General features: G+C 39.4%; 1 protein-coding gene across 1 annotated transcript in view; it reads right to left on the reverse strand.

The window, feature by feature from the left end:
* LOC119557543 overlaps positions 1-19,494 on the reverse strand; it is a 57,926-nt gene that overhangs the window by 17,519 nt on the left and 20,913 nt on the right. The window lies entirely within an intron of this gene.

The raw sequence follows: 19,494 nt of genomic DNA on the forward strand, positions 1-19,494 counted from the left end.
TTTCATTATAGTTTTAAGTATTCAAAAAGTATTTTTTTTAACTTATGCATTTGAATACTGTCTTAGTCAATACTGAAGCTTTTATTATGGAACCTACTAAAATTATTTGATTCACAAATTCTTCCTACTCAAAGGAAATACATACATCTCTATAAATTATAAGAATATTTTATTTCCTTGCAAAATCCTTCTGCTGTTGATTTCCATTAGCCACAAATGCAAGGTTTTCAAATTGAAAACATTATGGCTTTCTCTGTAATCCCAATCTGATATGCTAAACCGCAGATCTAGATTTGTTTTTGTTCTTGCTTATTACCACTTAGGATTCGCTCCGATTCCCCGCATTCCTGACATTTAAATATTACACCTGTTTACCACGCCATTTTCCAGCTTAACCACGCCCCCTTCCCACCCACTTACACACACTTACACACACGTTAAGGCGGTACATTTATTTCGCCTTTTTAATTGCTGACATTTATTGAACGCTCCGTCTACCGTGTTAAATCTACCGTGAGAAGAACGCAACATCGATGGTGGATGGTGGATGGTATATGGATTGGGGGCAGGTGAAAGGGCGGTGGGTGGTGTACTTATGTATGCACACATTCCAGGTGAGTGTATGTACGTACATACGTGTTGTTGCCTTTGAGTCTGACTTAAGTGCAAACTTATGCCAATTATGCGAAGCTTTTCCCAGCAGGCATTCACCATTCAATTTTACATACACGCGGAAAAAGGTTGAACCAAACTGAAAAGCCCAGTTAATTAACAGAATACCATTGAGTTTTTATGTAACAAAAATGTTTAAAACTTGATTAAATGAATTTAATCATGGGGAATGGATAATTCTTAGTAAAATAAAATCTTTTTTCCTTATGGCTCTTCAACTTTCACACGTAAATGCAATTTATTTTGAAAATACTTATGTCCAAGTATTTCTCCCTGTGTACACATAGCTTAATAGAAGCGGGACAGAGCGGGAAAACCCGAGCAGATTACACGGATCATTAGCTCAAATGAGAAAGTTCACATGTTCTGCTTCTGCTTCTGGTGATGCTGATGGTTCGCCGGCTTCTTCTTCTGCTATATCGCACTAAACACGACGTCCAGCACTTAATCAAATGCAAGCAGCGCCCAGGAGAAGTCGACCAAGTGTCCTGCTCCTGGAGGAGTCCTGCCAAGGACTCAAGACGAAGGGGATTCGAGAAGATGTGCCACGGCGAAGATAGATGCTTTCAAGATGGCAGCAAGGAGAAAGGGGGCGAGATATCTACAACCAATATGCCTGATTGAAACGAAGTAACTTTCCAGGACATGCGACAGGACACAGGACACACGCAGGACACGTGCAGCTATTTGCGGAATTTTGATAGATTTTCCTGCAACTGATTTGCGCACGTCTCGGCGAAGCCAAAAGGTGAATCAAATGGAGCGGCCATAGATTGTATCCTACCGAATCCTTCCGACTCCGCTCCATTTGCCTCAGTCCTTTTTTTTTCCTCTGCCAAAGTGCAAACCAATGTCCGTGGGTTCTTTAGCCGTTTGTAAGTTTGTGGCCCCATTGATGAGTATCCACTGGCGGAAAAAGGCTTAAATAAGTAATTAACTTGAGTAATCCTATTTACTACAATATTTGAAAAAATCATGCATGTAAAAATGAGTGAAATATGAGTATTTTACCATCATAAACACATTTAAAGCTGAGAATTAAATGGCTTTAAATTAATCCATTCAATTTAATCTAATCGAAAGCACTTTACAAAGCTGATCAATTACCTGCAAGGGAAAGATAATACTTTTGCCCGTGACCAATTAGTGGTAAACTATTTCTGCAAGTGCCGATAAAGGAGTCATTAGGAAGGGCGAATTTGTGGGGGTGGCGACCCCAGGGACGGCACACATCACGCATGCCGCCAAAAACGATTCTCGTGTCCAAAACTGACTGGCAGGATCCAGCGGACAGGACATGAGTTCACTCGCAAAAAAAAAAAAAGCGAGAAACAGAAACAAAACCAGAGTAGAGAAGGGATGGCATCCTTTATGGGGCTCCACAAAAAGGGGGTCATCACACACATCCAAATATCCATTTCTCACTCATTGCGTTTTTGGCAACTTGCTGCACAATTAAACGGCAAATCACGCCTAGGATTTGGTAAAAGCATCCAGTTTCCAACATCCTCTCCTGAATGCAGCAGCAACAATGGATGGCCAAAACCGCACAGAAAGCAATTGCGAAATGGCACAAAAACTGGAGCATGGCCAAAGGCGAAGCCATCGAGGATGGAGCATCCAGCATGGAGCTCGAAGAGATCGGAGGCGGAGGCGGATGCGGAGGGCAGGAGATTGATGACGAGCACTGTGCGGGAAAAACCACCGACGTTGGAAACTTGGCCGGAGGGCAAAAAGTAAATTGCAAATGAAATGTACAGAGTCTGGACGGGCTGAGGGGGTCTGAAACTGATCAGCGGGGCGGTTTGGACGGTCAAAGAGCCATAAAGAACCCGAAAACAAAAGTTAAGCAAAGACCAAAAAATTCCGTGGAAGCCATAAAGCCTCGGGCTCCTCGGGAAAACAACACCAAATCGGGGTAAAAAAAAAAAAGGTAAAAGGAGTAAGTATCAAAAAACAAATGCCATTCTGTGGAAACAGAATATATCAAGCTAAGTGACACAAAAAGATCATAAATGTCACAGCGACCAGCAGATAACTACGTAAGAATGGAAGCGAAACAACAAATAATAATCACATCAACTACAGTGGACTCCCCAGAGAGTGAATATTTTCCAAGCCAAAGATGCACTAATAAAAAAAAATGAAATAATAAAAATAAATATATGCGTGTTAAATTTTAAATTTATTTTAAATGATTGAAACTAAACACAAAAACATAAAATTCATCGAAAAATATAATAAATTGCTTGATTTATTTATTATTTTATTTAGATCGAGGTAGATAATATTAGTTTAAATGTAAGAAATATTTACTTTAATTATTTTAAAACGAAAATTTCATATTTCTATCAAATTTTAAAACCTCTAAATTAACTATAATTGGAAAATCAAATGTTTTCATTATTAAAGTCGAATTAAAATTCGCTTCGGAACATGAAAAAAATTTAAATTGATTATAAAATCTTTTTTATCAGTTTAACGAAATAGTATACATATATCAGAATATTCCTATTTTAAAATATGTTTCGATCCCAAAAATGATTTTTCCTTTTACAATTACAATGATGAGCTAGACGAGGAAAACTTCTCCCTTCCAAACATTATATCCCCACAAAACGTATACTTTCCGGCAATTAGATTTGCGCTCCTCGCAACAAAAGCCTGCACATATCACTATCAAACAACAACTGCCCACAAAAAGGCCAAACACTCACCGAAAATGTGCACTTTGTTCTCGAAATGCCAAATGCGTAAAGCTGGTTCGATTCCATTCCGGGAATTCCGAGCCAAGGGGTTCAAAGGTGGGCAAAACTATCAAATTGATTATACCCAAGCTGGCTGGAGCTGCCTAATTCTATTACCGACCCCCGCTGACCAAATCCGAATCCTCGCATCCACACAAATGGATCCAAACAATAACTCACAAAAATCCTCACAATTTGCTGAACTTGAGCCCGGCGCACAAGCTAGGGGTTAAAGGGGCGGGGCGGCGGGGCGCTAGGGCCGAACAAATGCTTAGGCTTAACCCACTTGAGGGGCCCTTGGGTTGGATTGTAACCAACTCGAGTTAACCCATTAGTGCGGGGTGGGGTTGGAGGGGGGGGGAGATAAAAACCAGGAGGCGAGATGGAAATGAAAAAACAATTTCATTGCAAAGTGAAACGTAGAGTCACGTCTAAAAGGGGTTCGCTTCTTGTTGTTATTGCTTAGTTGGTGATTTTGTGGAGCAAGCAAATAAATTGGAAAAAAGGAGGAAGGGGGCGGCAGTACGAGGAAAATCAGTCAGATAGCTGCCACGCCCCCCGCCCCCCGCCCCCATTTGTCCTCCATCCTTTCGTCATGTTGAGTCTCGCAATGATTGAATGCCCAGACTCACACACACTCAAAGTACACACACCAAAGGCACTGGGAGAAAATGTTGACAAAAGCCAATATTATTAAATAAGATACAATAAATACTTTTTAAACATCCTGGCACTTTAGAAAGATTTAAGTAATTATTGTATAGAAAATAAAATTTAAAATTGTTAGAGCATTGGGATTTTTGAATTTTTAAAAATTTATATTTAAATACATTTCAATAAGCATTATCCAGAAAAGTGAGTTTAAATTATTTATATTTATATTTAAGACTTGATTTATTTGTATTTTCTAATTTTTTTAATTAAGTACTCTATGTACATATTTATTTTATTAAATACTTTTAAATAAACATTATCCCAAAAAATATGTTTCAAATAATTATATTTACTTATATTTTATATATATTATAACTCGATTTATTGGCCTTTTTCATTATATATTATTATTTTATATTTTAATATAATATTTAATATTTTTTATACCCGATTTTTTCCTCAGTATCTGTTAAAAAACACGAGTAGAGGACTCAGAGCTCGAAATTCAATTGGAACCCTCGCAAATGAAGGATTTTCTGTGCATTTTTCTAGGGCACACGTAGCGGCACTCGAGGGTTAAGGGGGCGAGTGGGTGGCGATGGGCGGTGGGGGCATGCTTCGGATCAAGACGTCCAAGCCAACATAAAATTTGTTGTGCAAAACATAAAAACCAAACAGAGAACGACATGAAAATGTGGCAAGAAAGAAATAGACGCCAGACCAGTTCACCAAGTGAAATTCCAGCAGAACACTACAAACAAGCAAAAGTATATGGGAAAGGCGAGTGTAGGAAAACTAGAAGATACTACAGACAAAACAAAGAGGGGGAGGTAGCTAAAACTAAACTAAGATTTAAAAAAAAGATACTGAGATACACAAAAAAAAAAAGAGAAAACGCTGAGCACAGAGAATCATGAAAAATGTAAAGAAAGCAATGGGAGAAAGAGAAAAAAGAAAGTAAAACAACGTGCTGCGAGAAAAGAAGCTGGGAAAATAAAAACTAAATCAAAAAGGAAAACACAGACCGAGATACAAGTCCACGTCTTATGCTAAGAATTTTGATGCACTTACAAAAATGTACGATACTGTGGAGGGAGGTGAAAGTGGGCGGTGAAAGGGGGGTGAAAGTGGGAGTTGGAAGTGGCAGGGGCAGGGGCAGGAGGCAGGAGGCAGGAGGTGTGGCACTGCCACAAGTGGCACTGACGAAGGCAAACACTGATTGGCACAAGGCCAGCGATACAGCAAGCACCAAAGAACATTTCACTCGAGATCCCCATTTCTCCCCAACTTTCCCCACAAGTTTCAAGCATTTCTCCACACAATGATACTCAGTCTCAGTATATAATGGCCTTCAATTAGTTCGAGTCAATAGCCCAAAGCTGACCACGAAATGCGAGAAGAAACTTTAAGGCTTCTTCTGACTATAAAAACAAACAACAAAAAATATAAAGAAAATACCTACCGCTTTAGGATTTAATAAGAAATTTCCTATGATTTTCCCTTGATTGAGTATTCAAATTTGGAATTTCTTGTCTAAGCCAAAGTATTAAATGCCAATCAAGTCAATAGTGAAATAGGAGTCTTGAATGCCCAAATGTTTCGAATTGAAAAGTCTAAAAAAAAAATGTAAGAGCCGAGTTAAAAATGCCTGATTAAACCCAAATCAATTGAGACGCACTTTCAATAATTTATGGTTAGCTGGAATTTTCCCACACGAGCCAATCGGCCAGAAAACCCAACTCATTCATCGGGTGAGGAGCGTGATGCCGCAGTCTTTCCAGAAACGAAGTGCGATGGAATCGTGCCCGATTTGATTGCCAGTCCCCAGTCACGCCTCCAGTATTTGGCATACTCACTCACTCCTTTGGGAGTTTAAAAACCGCAATAAATAAATCTTTCGAGTGCTCAAGTCTCGAGTCCCAACCGCAGACATGGATACAAAAACACAATCTAAGGGAAATGGGTAAAGGGAAAAGGGATATAAGATCTGGGGCTGGGGCTGTCAGCCGTTGGACTCGTTGTTGACGGTTTGTGGCCACCAAAAAGCGGACACGGATGCGGATTGCGGATATGCGGATGCGGTTGGGGCCTGCATAATGACCCACAAGCATAGAGCTGAGTTTATATGCCCTTTCTTTATTTTTCGGCCCCTGCCACATGCCAACAACTTGGTAATCTTTTGCATCATCGAGAGCGAATGAAGTACGTGGTGGGAAAAGTGGGAAAATCGGTGAAAAAATGTGGGGGGGGGGATTCTTCTGCGACTGTTTCTTCTTTGGACGCGCCTTGTAAAATGCATAAACAAGCTGAGAGCCAAGTCGTTTTCCTGCCACATCCAGACGCCACTTGAAATTACATGGCCCCAGTGAGGAAACCGAGACCGAGACGGGTTAAGAGAAAGGAAAAGGACGGCGAATCGGGCCCGAAACCAAAGCCCCAAAAAGGAAGCCGCACCGTGAGACAAACTGCAGCGAAAACCCGGAGAGAAACCGCAACCAAAATGGTGAGGTGCATTATAAATATCGCCAAGTTACAGCGGACAATGGCAGCAAATAGAATTTAAAACTGAGTCAGAACTAAAACGCCTCCAAAAATTCCTAAAAGTATGCCACAAAATAAATGAACTCCGAAAGACAATATTTTACATCTCATAGCATAGTTTTTAACACCGTACTGGGTAATTTCAAGTATCTAGAGATTTTTGTGGATAAAACGAGTGATTTTTATTAAAGAAACATTTAGTTTTTAAATAGTAGATTTTAAAATCGCTTTGAAGTGTCTAAAAGTATGCCACAAAATAAATTAACTCCGAAAGACAACATTTTATTTCTCATAGCATACTTTTAGACGCCTTCCGAGGTAATTTCAAATCTCCAGAAACGTTTGTGGATAAGTGGTTTCTGGTTGAGGGAATGTTTGTTCTGAAGACAAGCCAGGCCCACTGTAAGGAGTCCTGCGACTGAGGAACTGGAAGATGGAGGCCTGAGAGCATGGGAGCCCGAGAATGCGAATGAGACTGGCACGGACAGTTTCGGTTGCTACTCGCGTACATCTGGCTGCGAATGTTTCGCATATGTAGCCGGCACGTTCTTCATTCAATGCCATGAAACGTGTTAAGGAGCTGGGGGGTTTTTTACTTTCAATGCAAGTCTGTGGCTGTATAATATGAAGGGGATGGTGGGAAAATTTAATCAGTATACCATTGCGAGCATTCCGATAGACAACCTGAATTTAGATAACAAATTATGCATTGCCCCCACCCGAGGAAGAAGCATTACAATTGTTGCACATGTGTGTGTGTGGGGCAGGCGGATGCGACGTGATGCGAGTAGGTCCTTTGTGGGCAGCCTTTTAGGCTCCTTTTCCTGTCGTTTTTCCCCAGCTATCACCCTGCTTTTCCTTCTTTTTTTTCTCGTCTGGCAGAGGTCAGCAATTTTCATTTGAGGGCTTCGAGAGCCGAGGCGAATTTAGTAGGTCGCCAGGAAATGACAGTTATTGCCATTTGCCTTTCAGTTCAGTTTCCTTTTTTACACCACAATTACGAGCGATGAATGAAAATGCAATGGGAAAATGCTTTTTAAAATGCACCCAACCCAACCACTGACCACCGGCCACCCTGGGAAAACCCCAAAAAGTATGCTGCGGGATTTGGCACAAAGCGGGGCTACATTTTGTTTATTTCTGGCCTGTCAGTCACGTGTTGACGCAGTTCCTTTTTGGGAACCCCCCCTGCCTCTTTTATACCCCTTTTTTTGTGTCGGCCATAATTGCACTTTGGTTCCGTTTCCAGTTCACTTGCTACTCGTTTCGATTCGATTCGATTCGGTTTGTTGTTTAAGCCGAAATTGAGTTATGCTACAACAGGTTACGGGATACTCGGGGCCTTTGGTGGGAAGGCTCCATTCGGCTGGAAGGTAACCCGAAAACTGAGAACCTAATTGGACACATTGATTGTGAGTTGTACAAAAAAAATGGGAAAGGAATGTAAAGAACGTAAAGAGGAACCACAAAGAAAGCACAAAGGCGGAAATAAACAAGAATTTGGCAGGTTTTGGAATGGTGAAGAAACAAGCCTACAAAACCTCAAGTAAATAATAACCAATTTTTAAGTTCTCTACAACCTCTCCCATAAACAAACCCCCAGCACCTTACTGTATTATATTAAATGAAAGCCCAATCACTGCTTGCCACAAAATAACATAATCTTTCTGCAGCACACCACAAATAAATGAACTTAACCTGGCTATAGACCTACATATTCTAACCCAACTTTGCTTTTTATTTGCAAACAAATGGAAAATAAAAATTCGATTCCGATTGGGACAGAGCAAAAGTTGATGACTTCGCTGACCAGGCGGGACTGTACCACATAAAATAAAAGTAGCCAACAAAGGCAAATCCACTTCAATCACTCACCTAAAAACCGAAAACCCCTGGAAAACGCTGCAGGGAAAAAGTCAAAAGTGCAAACACTCAACAACCCACATCCAAACTCCCCCCCTTCGCACTTGTCCCCTAAAAATTTTGTCATAATCCAAAGCCAAAAAACCAATAGACCGAACCACATCCCCTAACCACACACACACACACACACACACCCATACAAACACGTGTCCAATTTTCGCATGGATTTCAGTTTTCCCAACGTTTTTTTTTTTTTCTGTGTATTGGGCAAATAAATGAAATGAAATGAAACATTTTAACAATAAATGCAAATTTAGCTAAGCCGCCTATTGGCAACTAAAACCGACACGGACGACAAAATAGACAAACAGGCACGCACACACACTCACCCCACACACACACCACAGCAGACGGTTACGCACACATGCTAACGCAAATCGAAAAGTCTATAAAGCAGGCAAAGCCACCAAAAAATAGAGAAAAGAAGCGAACAAAAATGCGATGAGCGAAAAAAGAGAGAGGCAGTCTAGAGGGGAAGCTACACTGAACAAAATTGGGATCAGTCTAGGCCAAATCAATATTTTAAACGAAGAAATCATACTTTTGAGTAAATATAAATGGGCCTCTCATTAATTTTCAATAATTAAAAGTTTACAATAATAAAGCTTATTAAATATTTATGGAGTAATGAAGTGGCACAGTTTAAATTCAAATTAGAATTTCATTAATATGTATTATTTATATTTAATGTAGGTATTATAAAGGAGTTTTATTACTCAATTTTAACTCAAAAGAGAAATTCATTAATATGTATTATTAAATAATAATAATAATATATAAAATAATAATAATAATACATAAAATAAAAAATATTCAACATTTAAAATAAATTTAAGAACAGTTTTATTTTATTTAACACCCTTCTTTTAAAAAGAAAATAATTTTTCCCCAGTGTAGGCATGCAAATTTTTCGCTTTATTTTCCCGCGCATCTGGCACACTCACACACACACGCAAGTAGGGAAATCAAGAGCTCTCTGTGTGTGGGTGAGCGTGAAAAGTGAATGGCGAAATGTGTCAGCATGTGGCTAAAAAAGGGAAAATTCTCATTTTTTTTTTTTTTGTTACTAGCTTTGGGGCATCTGACCAATTGTATGATTTAATATGACAATGGGCTGGCGGTCTCTTTCATGGGTGCGTGTGTGTGTGTGTGTGTGCGTTTCGTTTCCACATATGGACACATAAAAAAACCACTCAACTAAGCCTTTATTTAATAACAAACTAAGCACAAAGCGACTGCGGGCTGCTCTCAAAAACCGAAAAGCAATCAGCGACTAAGCTAATACACTCAGCAGAGCAGAAATATTGGATTTCCCAACGATTGAATAAATCCGAATGAGAATTTAGCCGCTCAAAGGATTGCAGTTTACTTAAATACGAACCACAAGGGTTAACCCTAGATTAATTTTTGAATTCTGCAACATAAATGTTTCTATTTCTAGCTTTATAAGAATGTTGGAACCCTTTCTTAATTAAATTTTGTTTATGATAAACTAACAGTTTAAAATCCTTAATAACTCCCATTCAAGCAGAGAAATTCCCAACCCAAAAGCCCCTCAAAGGATTGCAGGTTTAAACTTAGACTAGTTTTTGAAATTCTATACCATAACCATATATCTCCATCTTATTTATTCGAATTTTGAAACCTGAATACTTTTGCCAAGCAAACCAATTATTTCGATCAGAGAAATTCCCATCCCCAAGGACCTCAAAGGAACCCGAATCTAAAGTTTTGAACTGATTCCTCAGCAAAGTTCGATGGCAATCGCTCAAGTGGAACATCGATTCCTTCGACCCAATCGATTCCCATTCCTATTCCTATTCCTATTCGCTCTTAAGCAAACGACTTGAAATTTGAAAAGTAAACGAAACGATGATAAAATAATACAAATGCAAACAGAGAGGCAAACACCAGCAAACAGCAGAGCCCAAAATACAGATGTGTGGGTTCGGTTTGGTTATAGATGGCTGCATATAAACTGAAAATCGAAAACCATATTTCAATTTGCGGCATTTAGCCCACACACACACACACACACACACACATGGAACTGGAAAATCGGGAGGCCAAAGGACACGCATGATCAAATTGATACGCTTGCCGTAACGAGCAGCATTCGCCGACTGAGTTGGGCACACGGTACGTATACGTATTCTGCGCCCTGCTGTGGGTTAAAGTGGCGTGCGGTGGGTTAAGCCTGTGTTTTTTGGGGGGGGGGGGGGGGGGGCAACTAATCGACCCGGAGCGAATGCCTCGAATCATATATAAATTGCAACACTGTCGATGAATGCATCTCGGTATTTGTGTGAGTGCAGCATGCACTGAGGAAAATTAACACAAAAAGTTAAAGGTATATACAGGATTTTTTTTTAATTTTAAGTAAGTAAATTTTAACATTTTCCATTTAATCTCCAGACGAATTCAATTTCCAGAAAAAAAAGACTATAAAAGTGGTATTTAAAAAAAAACCCTATGAAAACCCCCAAAAAATTTCTTTTAATTTTAAATAAATAATTATATTTATAGCAATCTTGAAACTGCAAACTTAAGTATTAAAATAGAAAGTCTTTAAAATTTATTTAGGTTACTTAATTCTTTAATTGCCTTGCTTATAAAAATGTTTTTTCAGTGCACTTTACACACATGATTGTAAGGCATTCTGTTTCCCATCCGGCTTTGGCAGTCTCCACTGTACTTTGGCAGGCTAGGCAGTGACCCCAATTCCCAATTCTCAAGCCCACCATTTCTCGCTTTCTCCCCCCCTTTCTCCGCCTCCCCCCCGCCACATATAACCGTCCATCTTTCTCTAATTCCGCTTGATGGCCAAACATGATTTTACACCTCGACCGCTTCCAACATTGCGGTATTTGCGTGCCTTTAGCTTCTTAAAGGGGGGGAAAATGCTGGAAAATTCATTGGAGAAGGGGGAGAAAGGGCAAGAAAGTGGTAGAAAGGCGGGGCAACACATTCTGGGATTCTGGGATCCAAAAACGTGGCCGAAAGCTTCATACATCATTCAACAATGAGCGGTACCGTTAAGGTCGACTTTGTATCTGTGTGTGGAGGCGCGTGGGTGTGTGTTTGCGTGTGCACCGGATGTCATTTGTATAAGTTTATTGGTGGGGATTTTCAACTGGCCTCTTCTCACGGATACCACACGAATGTAAGTATGTATCTGGGCGATGGTGGCAGAGTGGAAAAGTGAAGTAAGCGCAGCTTTCACACAAATATCTTCATATATATATATATATATACCTTACTTCCCTTCAACGCTTTCGCCAACGCTTTCCCCAATTTTCTCGCTTCGATTGGGAAATTTTAAGGCGATGAAGTCGACGTTGGGCCCTGGAAAGTACGCCATAAGTTATAAGTCCCTTAGTTCGGAACGAGGAAGTGCAATTAATGCGTATCGAGTAAATTATTCCCTTGATAAATGATCAGCGATAAGGAGCGGGCAGCAAGGAAAAGAGTTCACAGGCCACCATGGGGAACAGTTTCCATTATCACTTTAAATACCAAAGTATTACAGACCCCTTTTGAAAGTGATGCGCCCCTCATTTACTTATAAATGCAAATAAAATAAATTCAGCTCGTAACGAACCTGTAATTAATTGCTTAATAATATAGGAATATTTTTTATTAATGGCATTGTATATGTAAACCTTTATGGTTTATTAATGAAAGGTTAATTGTTTAAGTTGCGCATTAAATGCTGATATCAATGAATTAATAATTAGTATAAGTGTGAGTAAACCTTGAAACCTCGAAATTACCATAGAATTTCAATTTGAATTTGAATTTAAACTGCTATTTCTCGTCTTTTATTTGCGGATGATCATTGTAATCCAATAACTTTCGGTTATTTAAGTACTGAAAATCACTGGCCTCAGAGATAGATATATATATATATATATGATGTTTCCTCCGCTTTTCTCAGCTTTACATTTCACTCTGTTCTCACTTATCGCTTCGCTGCACACCTTTTTCACCCGAAACTTTTCCCCGCGCACTTTTCACGCCCACTGCGGTGGGGTATCTCCACCATTTACCCATTTTCCCATCTCCCCATTTCCCCGTTTTCCCTTCTATTGACCACAATTATGAGGTGCTTTTAATCATATTACAGTCACCGCTCCCCCGAATCTCTTTTGTGGTCCTGTGACCGCCGAGGCGTGTCTCAGTTGGCTTATTTTTCATTTTTCCGCCGCCCGCTTATTTCGCATTTCCTAAGCTTTTGCTGCTACTTCGCTACCGTATTTTTTCCGTGTGCATTATTTTCAGGCTACCCTTGACCTTCGGCCTGCCCCACCCCCCAAGTGGAGAGAACCACTGGTCTAGGTGACCTTTTTGAATGAGTCTCCACGGAATAAGCGCGTTCGCCTCGCTGACTATCTGAGCGGCGGCAGAGCCCCGGCAGCGCTCCAACTGGAGCTCTTATTTCTGATTGGAGGTGGAGGAAGGGTCAGTTGTGCCAACGAGAGATTTATAAAATATTTAAATAGCCAAAATTGGAAGTACCATAGCTTGAAGTCCAATTGATTTTGCTGAAAATCCATTTAAAGTTTCAAAATGTATAGTAATAGTATTTGAAGTTAAGCCAAATATTATAAATTTTGATGTAACGACTATACACCTGAGTTTGATTTTCAAATCTTAAAATATTTCCCAATTGGTTATGCCTTGAAATCCAATCTATTTTATTTAGTGTAGATTTAAATCCATTAAAAGCGATTGAAACATTTTTATTTAATGTCTCCAGTTCTTGAAGGTAAGCCAATACAGTTTACAATATTATGTAACGAATAATAAATCTTAAGATATTTCCCAATTTTGTTTGCCTTGAAATTCTATCAATTTTATTAAATGTAGATTTAAATCTATGAAAAGCGATTGAAACATTGAAACAGCCAATACAGTATGCAACATTATGTAACGAATAATAAATCTTAAAATATTTCCCAATTTTGTTTGCCTTGAAACTCTATCAATTTTATTTAATGTAGATTTAAATCCATTAAAAGCGATTGAAAAATTTTTATTTAATGTCCCTAGTTCTTGAAGGTAAGCCAATACAGTTTACAATATTATGTATCGAATATACACCTGAAGTTCACTTAAAAGTTAAAATATTTCCCTCTTGTTTTGCCTTGAAATTCAAACCTGCCCCGAAATGCAACGAAAGTTATAAAAATCGAACAGCTTCCGCTTTTTTTACGTCCGGAAAACCCCAATTTGGCTAGAAAATAGAAAAGTTGGCAACACTGGAGGCGATGGGAAAAACGCGAGGGGGGGATTTTCTGTGGGGGCTGCTTATCGCTTTTCTATTAGACACGCGCCACGACCACGCCCACCGCCCGCCCCTTTTCAAGCCCACAGCATTGTTTCAAAAATGTTCGTTACAAAAGTTTTTTTTTCGGGCGCAATTCGAGCCACAGAACAACGACAAATTTCCCATTTTCCATTTTCCTCGCCATTTCCATTTCCCTTTCCCCCCACCGTTATTATTATTATTGTTGTTATTCGGTTGTCCTCAACTTAAGTGATTCATTTGCGCTTAAGACACAAATGATTTCGTTCAAATTCAGCGCTCAGCGAACTAAGTAAATAAGTCAGCCAAGAAGTCCTGTCCCAAAGAGCCAAAGAACTTACTTTCTTTTCTCGTTTTCGAAACCGCAAAATGTAAATGCAAAGTGCGCATAATTTTACGAGACATGGGCGTGGGGGGCATGGCTTTTTGCAGAAAGGGGGTTCAGGGAGTTCTGGGAGGAACAGGTCTCTTCTGTGCCTAATTGACTGCCGTTTCAAGTGGAGTTCGGCGGGAGACGGTACGGGTTATTATGCCAGACTTTTGAAAACTTGTTTTCATCGCTTTTCCACCGCTCCTCGAATTTTTATGCACAACACACGCCATGGCGAAAAGCTTTGAGCGAAAGTAGAGCAAACAGACGGAAGGGGGGCTCTGCTGGAAAAGCGGGGAAAAACCGGGGGAAAAGCGGACGGACAGTGACAGCCAACTGACACCCGGTGGAATATAATTTACAATGACTGTGGCCGCTGACCAGCGGAAAAGCACAACTTTTCCACCGCACAAAAGTCCACGGGAACACCCAGAGAAATGGAAAATTATTATGATAATTATTACTGGAATTGTTATAATTTAGTTAGTTAGTTTAGTTAGTTTTCATAGATTTTATTTTATTTATTTAGCTTTTATTTTAACAAATTAAAGCTGGTACATAATACTTAAATTAATATTTAATAAAAGAAGGGACGCTGGAAGCTAAAGTCCTTCGGCCCACTTAGATTTTATAGATTATATAGATAAAAATATATCCTTTTTCAATTTAAAACATCATTTTAAGTATTTTGTAAAGTCAATGAAAATTAATAGAGACATTTTTAACTCAATACCGATCATATTTAGTTAATATTTAAGAAAAGAAGATATCCTTTTTCCATTTTAAAAATCGATTTAAGTATTTTGTATAGTCAAAGAAAATTAATAGAAAAATTGTTAGCCCAAAACCAATCACATTTAGTTCCTTAATAGTTTCAAACATTTTTCCCAGCTTTCAAAAGTCAACTGTGAAGTCTTTGAAATGCCCCCGAAATTGATTTAGCTTCCTAAAATCTGATATTGTTTTTTTTCGCCGTGTGCCACAGCGAAATGCGAGTCACAAAGAAAGATTTTCTAATGAGCAACTCTTCAAACTGGCCAACAGCAAAGTTTTCCGTTCCCCATGTGTGTGTGTGTGTGTGTGTGTGTGGCAGGGGGTTGGAAAAGCGGGTGGGAAATGCGGGAAAATTAAGCTCATTATTGCATTTAGTTGGAAACAATCAGAAGTAAAGAAAACTCAGCTCAAAACTCTAAGCCAAAGGGCGGCACAAAGGGAAAAGTGCTGGCAATAATTGAGTTAAAAGCGAACGGGTGGCGGTGGTGGTGGGAAAAGTTGTATTCGAATTATTGAAGCGATAAATACATTAATTAAAGTCAAGTTGCTTATAAATAAATAAAATCTGCTGAAAAGTAAACGAAACAGCCAGACAAGAAGAAGCCGAGTCCGAATATTGAGAGGGCGGGGTTCTTGAAAAAAGGAAAGAAAAAAAGGAGAAAAACAGGTAAGAAGGTGGCGAAAAGTCAAAGCCAAAAACCATTAATGAAAGCGTCGAAGGAAAGCGCAACTGGCGACATTTAAGAGAGAAAGCCAGGGGTTTTCTTCTTGTTTTTAATTTTTCCGCTGGTGTTTTTCTTTTTCCCTTTTTTTTTGGTGCGCGTGTTGAATGAAGTTGAAGTGCGGTCACAGTTGCGGTTAGTGAAATGGCCAAGACGGAGGTAATTGCTCAGCTGAATTGATGAAGAGAAGCTTAATGAAGAGCGGAGAAAAGTCAGCAGAAAAGGCCAAAGGAAAAGTTGGTTGGGGAGAATTGAACTGAAGAACCGAAAGTGCTGTACAAGAAATTAAAACCAAACATTTTGGTTAACAGAAAATGATATGAGAAAATTGAATAATCATCGCTAAACAAAATATTTCGCAGTCTATCATGATTTTCCGCTTGGCTGGGAATAAAATTCCGCAATAAGAGGATTGCAATGGGGAAAAGGAACCTGACACTTGGCAACTTGCAACTTCTTATTTGCAGCTCTGCAGGTTGTTCGGTCTCATTAAGCAGTTAAGAGCTTTGGCCCATAACAGGACCACCTAACCACCCACTTTCTGCAATGGCAAACAAAATCCCCGAGGAAAGCAGCGTTCTTCTAATGAGTCGCCATGGCATTTTCCCGGCTGACGGAGCGCATTAAAATGGGAATTGAACGCAGGCGGGTGGGGCGATACTAAAACAGTATCATAATATGTATGAGGGATACATACTTGGGCATAATGTGGAAAATATGGAGCAAAGGTTGAGAGCGCCGCAAGTTGCGACTTGACATCAACTCGCCGCTTAACATCAATTAAAGATCCACAAAACCTAATCTAAGCACTTAACCCATAACCCGAGGCGATAGTGGGCGACACCTTCCATCTAATCCCCCCCCAACCGTCGCAATCCTTAACCCATGGTAAGCCAGCACTTTTCTAACTCCGGCAAAAGGATGCCCGAAAATCTTGCGGAGCGTGAAAACTTCACCGTCAGGTGAACGCCGCCAGGTGAAGGCGAAAGTTTGCCAGCGACGACGTGCAGCTCATAAAAAGGAGTTCAGCAAGGGCCACCGAAATCCTTCCAAGGAGGAGGAGGGTTAACTTTCGTGCAGGATAATTATGAAAGCGCCTATCGCGATGTCTTCTAATGGCGGCGACGACAGCCAAACAAAAGCGCTGAAAGACAGCTGTCTCCGCCCCCAGTTTCCGACCCCAACTCAGCACCACAGCATCCCAGCAAGCAACTCATCCATCTATCCGAACCCGGGTCTTATTACACCGCAAGGAAATTGAGTCCTATATATAGTTTTCTTTATCTTGTATACATAATTAACCATATTTAGTGGGGTTTTGTATTATTTATATAGTATTTAGTGGGGCTTTGTATTATTTATATTGTATGATATATTATAATAATTAGAATAATTAGATTAATATGATATAAAATAATGTAATATAATATAAAACTATTTTTAGATATTAAAAAAAGTATTTAAAATGTAGAAATAATTTTAAAGTTAAGAAATAAAGTTAATTCCAGAGCTATATCAAGTATCTTTCTCTTTTATGCATACATAATTAACATTATTTTAGTAACACAAGAAGGTGGTTGGATTTTTCATATAGTATAACTAGATATAAACATATTTTTAAATGTTTAAGAGAATATATAAAATTTAGAAATAATTTTAAAGTAAAGAAAGGTAGTAAATACCATACCACTGTCATCTCTTTTTCTAAATCTTGAATACAAAATTAATATTATTTAACAATATTATTTGGACTCCAAAAGTGGCCCTTTGGAGTTGGTAAACAAGTACTACTTTATATTTTGATAAGAAAATATATAAAATTAGGTAATAATTTAAAAAAAAAGTACCCTTCCCACATCTAAAAGAGTTAATATTGTAAGAAAAATACTTGCATTCAAACCCTTACATTATTATTCCCATAACGAACTCGATACAGGACTCATTTTGCCAAGAAAACCTGACGAACTACTTGGCACCTCGGATAATATTTCCCCCTGTGCATTTGCCCACTTCAGGGCCCCCTCTCCCCTCCCATTAAGCCTGAACTCCGGCCGTATAACAGCCACGTAAATGTAATTAAACCATACATCAACGTGAAATATGTCGACTCTGCGACTACGACTTCGTATAGGAGTCGAGGCCTGTTAACTTACCGTATGCGAGTACGGATATGTGCGATGGATATGTGGCCAGGACCCCAGGACCCCAGAAACCGAGGGCCCGAGGAGCTGAGAACCCTGGGGGATGGGGATGGATTGGCATCGTCGCCTTCTCGCCAGTTTTTCGCATCTCGCAGGACAGCCCATTAGAACCACGAGCCTGGGGGGAAGAAGTCTACCTAACCCAACCACGGAACCCGCGAAAACGAAGCACACTCATTCAATCCCTTCAAAGGCAGACAAACAACGTCGGTGTAAAATAAAGAACAAACTTTTTGCTATAATTAATCTCGAGCTTATTAAATCATTCCTCAAATGAGAAAATCAGGCTGGAAAGTCTTGCCAAACTTCTTGGCAACGTATACAATTTAAGTCTTTTTAATGCAAACAAGGCAACTTGGCATACAATTAAGAAACTAGCGAAAATGTCGGTATAATTAATCAGGATCTTATTAAATTATTTAATGGACAATAAAATTAAGATAGCAATTAATGAGTTAATGTATTCAAATTTATTTAATTATACTGAATTTAAACATTTTGAATAATAAAACAAAATTAAAGCTACAATGCTTGGGCACTTTAAAGCCTGTTGTTTTCATTTGTTGCCCAACAAAGTGCCACGGAAGCACTTAAAAATCAAGCAATTATCCCCAAACACCTAGAAACCACAATACAATGGGTACAAAAGAATTATTCAAAATACCGCACAAAGATACGAAAATACGATTTAATGCTAGTTGTCATCAAAGGAGGATGGCGAAAATCTCATTTGAATACCGCAATCGCTGGCAGCGCGGGGGATTAGCCCCTGTTCGGCGACTGAATCTATAGACAACCGACAACCCAACTACCGACAGCCAAACAACGTAGGGTATCCATAGTTCCGCATCGTGGACACAATAAGGGAAGCCAAGAGCTTATAGCTGTCGTGTTCGCTGGCAAGAAAAGGTAATATAAATACACGTAAATATAAAGCAGAATTGTAATTATGTGCTTAACGTGAGCGATGCGATGCGATGCCAGCAGCAGCAACCAGGCCAGAAACCCCAGAAACCCCAAGCGGAGCCAAACCCCATCAAAAACCCCATGCCATCGCAACCCCTGGGAACTCCTTGACATAACCCACCAGGTGCTGAATATCCTTCGCTATGCATGAAAGTGGTGGGAAGTTGGCGAGCATTTGAATGGCATCAAGACAAGTTGGCTCTAATTTAATTCCAGCGCTGACTTTTGGCCGTCACGATGATAATGATGATACTATACTGATGATGTTCGCGATGAGAATGGCGATGGTATAGGGCCTGAGTACGCTGAGATGACGTTGAGGGAAATATTCCATTCCTCACTTAAAGCTCACGATTTCGAACTTTTATGGCATAAAGCCTCACGCCCCTTAGAAATCTAATTGAAATCCGCATTCTTAGCCAACAAGTTTAAGTAGATATTCCTTCTTGGAAAGAAGAGGAACAATATTTGTTTTCTTTATAACCCAAGAAACATATTATTGCCCAGTTTAAAAATTATAAATAAGAGACCTTGTTATACTTTGCAACTACAACATAAGAAGCTTAAATCTGACAGGCAATTAATGGTAATACAATTATAATTATACTAATCAATT

The sequence above is a fragment of the Drosophila subpulchrella genome, chromosome X, assembly GCF_014743375.2.
Source record: "Drosophila subpulchrella strain 33 F10 #4 breed RU33 chromosome X, RU_Dsub_v1.1 Primary Assembly, whole genome shotgun sequence".
NCBI classification, from domain to species: domain Eukaryota; kingdom Metazoa; phylum Arthropoda; class Insecta; order Diptera; family Drosophilidae; genus Drosophila; species Drosophila subpulchrella.